Source organism: Diaphorina citri, unplaced genomic scaffold (assembly GCF_000475195.1).
Source record: "Diaphorina citri unplaced genomic scaffold, Diaci psyllid genome assembly version 1.1 scaffold813, whole genome shotgun sequence".
Classification (NCBI taxonomy): domain Eukaryota; kingdom Metazoa; phylum Arthropoda; class Insecta; order Hemiptera; family Psyllidae; genus Diaphorina; species Diaphorina citri.
The window spans coordinates 22,888-27,744 of NW_007378245.1; positions in this window are offsets into that span (position 1 = coordinate 22,888).

The window sequence follows — 4,857 nt, forward strand, 5'->3', positions numbered from 1 at the left end:
TTTTCGGTGTAATTTAACAATATCTCGGGAACGGTATAAGCTAAAGAATTGAAATTTGGTATGTAGTTCAGAAATGTGACAAGGATGCAACACAAAACGTTTGGTTAAAATAGGAGCTGCGGTTGGCGGTATTTTGACCGCTTTTTGGCGGTTTTCAGCTATATCGACTAAACGGTTAGAGATATTGTGAATGTTACAACAGAACACCCAAATAAGCACCATTCAATAGGATAAGGAAAGTCGTGTGATGTTCACACCAGATTTTTATTTTATTATTCTCCATTCCATTATAACTTTTCCGTTTATCCATTCCATAATAACTTTTCCGCAATAGTTTGTGCAATTTTGCTATGACTATTATCTACTTTGTGAATAACCTAGGGAACTGCAATAGAACTCACTTTTAATGTTAAAACACGTTTTGAAGTCCCTAGAGCTTAAATCCAAAGATTAACTGTCATTATTTTGCAATAAATTCATGTTTTATTTGTATATTTTAATGTTCATATTCTGGTGTTTATTTATTTATCTCTCCTACGCCCATTTTTCCCCCAAGAATTAAGAGGTTTGACAGAGGGAACTATAACTGCTAAGGTCTTATCGTCCCGAAATCGAAGAGAGAAGGAAGACAGGATAGGAGAAAGCCAGCCTCTGTCAGAACGAACTTTATCCATAGGATAAAATCCAGCCTGGACGAGAATCGAACTCGCGACCTAGTGCTTACAAGGCAAACGCGCTACCAACCAAGCTAACTAGTTTGGCACCCAAGGGCTTGATGTCACTGTTTAACTCTAAGGCGGATTTCACATCTAGACTGCAACTTGTAGTATACGGCAGTTTTCATGTTGAGGGCTACGTAGTCTTATGGGCCTGTTCACACTTAAAGTTGAAGTGTGAACAGGCCCATAAGACTATGTAGCCCTCAACATGAAAACTGCCGTATACTACAAGTTGCAGTCTAGATGTGAAATCCGCCTTAGAGTTAAACAGTGACATCAAGCCCTTGGGTGCCAAACTAGTTAGCTTGGTTGGTAGCGCGTTTGCCTTGTAAGCACTAGGTCGCGAGTTCGATTCTAACAAATAGATTAATATTAAAAAAATAGAAAGGAAACAAAATCTCAGAGAATACACAGAGACCCTCTTTTCGGCCAAAAAAGAGAAATGAGGTCTAAAATAGCGATTTTTGGGGGGAAAGTGTCAAAGTTGAGCTTTCCCTGGCCTCTACTTTCTTAGCGGTATAAAAAGGGTCTATTCTACATTGCCCAAAAAATTCAATCTTTTTCTCACATTACATGAGAAACCCTAAAAAGTTTCCCACATACATGAGGGACCCTAAAATCTTCAAATAATTATAATTTATAAGGTTTTAAATTTTTAATAGAAATTTATAATAAAAAAAGTTCTACGAGTTTTCTTCTATATTTAATATTTTTTTTAAAATAAATATTTACAATACACAGACATTTACAAAACAAAAATTTAATAACACACGTAATAAAATTATAATTAAGATTTTTTTAATTTTCATCTTCAATTTGAACATAGATAGGTAACCTATCTAATATGACGCAGCTTTAGTAAAACCAATCTTTTTCGTTAGGAAGAATTACTTGTAATGCATTTTGCTTACATTGTTGATAAAGTAATAAAATTAAAATCTAGTGCCCTAAATCCCTAATAATGACAGAACGTGTAACATTACCTAGATTGAGACAATCTGGACAGTTAATTGATACATTTTTGTAACCTAAAAGCTTAACTCATCCTTTGGGGCTGTAACCTAGAAAAAACTCGACAAAAAATGGATAACCGCTTGATGTTACAAAGTTAGCCTACGGCATATATATATATAGTTAGCTTTCCCTTTGTCTATACCTACTTTGATAGAGGGAAATTAAGACGTAAACAATAATCTATTTAAAGATCAATGTCGTATTGTGACTTACCAGTATGGTAGTTGATTCAAGACTGACTGTTTCCAGTATCTCCTCAGGCCAGCTACTTTCAATATTAAACTCATAAGCCAACACCACACAGGCCGTGATCCCACAATCAAAACCTAGTGTTTACAAGGCAGACACGCTACCCAAAAAATAATCAAATAGGTATGTTTCAGATAAATTCAAAACACGCCTATTATTCCAATTCATGAAAAAAATCAGTCGGGAAAAAAGTGCGCTTGCCTACTACCATGTCACGTGAGCTCACGTGAAGTGTAAGTAGTGTGTTTCTACCTTTACTGTACTATTTTCATCAAAACCTAGTGTTTACAAGGCAGACACGCTACCCAAAAAATAATCAAATAGGTATGTTGCACTGACAGAACTTTTTTTCAAGTCAAATAGGTACTACTCCATACACAAAAAGCCCATTCTGAAGTTTATTCAGATGTAGAATAGAATAGAATATACCTTGTTTATCCTGCCCGAATAGGACTGAAAAGTCCCTTTACCCCAGCAGTCTAATACTATTTTCTAACGTGTAGGTTATTTTGGAGTCGCCCTATATCACGTTTCTGGTGATCCGTCAGTACTTGGTTCAGAAAGTTTCTTTGGCCATCCAAAGGGGCAACTGAATAACTATTATTATGTTAAGGCGGTCTCTTCCTGATCCCTGATGTGCCGCGTCCATTTTAGTTTAGGACTATTGCACTGAGGCAGAGCGGACCAAGTCCACGTTTTGAGATAAATGGAGTCAAAGTTTAGGACTTGTCAAAGTTTAAATGGAGATAGCCATCTTGTTTTTGTTCTCATTTCAATACAACACTAAAGTGAAGTTCCGGCGCGAACGACATTAATTAACATGTTAAAGCGCCTCATTCGAAAAAAAAGTGAAGTTCGCGACCAATATAAAAAGTAGATCTTTTCGCGCTCTTTCCAACGATATAGATAACTCAGAAAGTTTTGGACTTAGTCCGCTCTGCCTTTTACCCATTCAATTGCTCAAGCATCATAAAGCACGTTGCCCTCTGGAATGATGTTAGATGAAGTGTTTTATCTATAAGAACTTTATACTCTAACGTGTAAGTAGGTATGTAGGCATACAGTGCACTGCTGGTTCTAAAGAGCGCCAACTCGCTAAGTTCACAAAAGTCAAGTAAATTGATTGAAAATTCAGATCTTCAAAGGTAAAACGGTCACTAAAACCTGAAAAATCTCGCTACTTAAAAACTTTCGAAGACCTTGCTTAACTAGAAAAAAAAAGGTAAATGTAAATTAATAGGTGGTATAGTGGTAGAGGTGTAGGTAAATGTAAATTAGCTACTACGAATCTTTAGGTACTACAACCTACCCAATGCAATCCCATGAGAAGAAGACAATAGTATTGTTACCATTAGCTTGTTGTACAAAAATATGGAATACCTAATGAATTCATCGGTGTAAAAAGGATAATAATAATTTACAAAAGGTATGGTACCTTTGTTTCCAAGATGGCTGCCTTACACAAACGATTTTCTTTAGTCCATACTCTTTCATGAACAGGCTACATTTTACATTAAAATACAGTAGAACCTCGATCTAGGGTGATTGCTTTGGGCTGACAATTGGTTTTGGCTACAAATTTTACGAGTGGAAGCCCTTCGCACTCAACCTTTGCTATTTCTTTAGAAAGGGAAATTCAGGCTGGTATACTCCCTGTTTAACGTCCCCCAGCCAGACTAAGCTGCTCTACTCCCTGTTTAACGTCCCCCAGCCAGACTAAGCTGCTCTACTTCCTGTTCAACGTCCCCCAGCCAGACTAAGCTGCTCTACTCCCTGTTTAACGTCTCCCAGTCAGACTAAGCTGCTTTACTTCCTGTTTAACGTCCCCCAGTCAGACTAAGCTGCTCTACTCCCTGTTTAACGTCCCCCAGCCAGACTAAGCTGCTCTACTTCCTGTTCAACGTCCCCCAGCCAGACTAAGCTGCTCTACGCCCTGTTTAACGTCCCCCAGCCAGACTAAGCTGATCTGCTATCTGTTTATAGTCCCTCAGCGAGACTCTTTGCCAATAATTAAAAACAACAATACACAATAACCCCGTGACAATACCTAGCATAATTGCACCCGTTCCCATTGGTTCACTACCACACGAGTCTACAGGCTTACCTCGAGTGATGTACAGATAGAAGAAGTCACAGTAGAGAGCGGTCTGAACAACCCCGGCCACAATGGCAATGAGGTCCAGGTAGTCTTCACTATAGTAACGGTAGACCCAGTTGAGTAGATAGAGAGCCCGGTACAATGTTACGACACAGACCACACGAGTCTGCAGGCTTACCTCGAGTGATGTACAGATAGAAGAAGTCACAGTAGAGGGCGGTCTGAACAACTCCAGCCACAATGGCAATAAGGTCCAGGTAGTCTTCACTATAGTAACGGTAGACCCAGTTGAGTAGATATAGAGGGCCCGGTACAATGTTACGACACAGACCACACGAGTCTACAGGCTTACCTCGAGTGATGTACAGATAGAAGAAGTCACAGTATAGTGGTATAGGTATAGGTAAATGTAAATTAACAGGTGGTCTAGTGGTATATGTATAGGTAGGTGGTATAGGTAAATGTAAATTAGCTACTACGAATCTTTAGGTACTACAATCTACCTAATGCAATCCCATGAGAACTTGAGAAGAAGACAATAGTATTGTTACCATTAGCTTGTTGTACAAAAATATGGAATACCTAATGAATTCATCGGTGTAAAAGGGATAATAATAATTTACAAAAGGTATGGTACTTTTGTTTCCAACATGGCTGCCTTACACAAACGATTTTCTTTAGTCCATACTCTTTCATGAACAGGCTACATTTTACATTAAAATACAGTAGAACCTCGATTATTTCAACTGCCATTATTTTAACTCTCTATTATTTCAA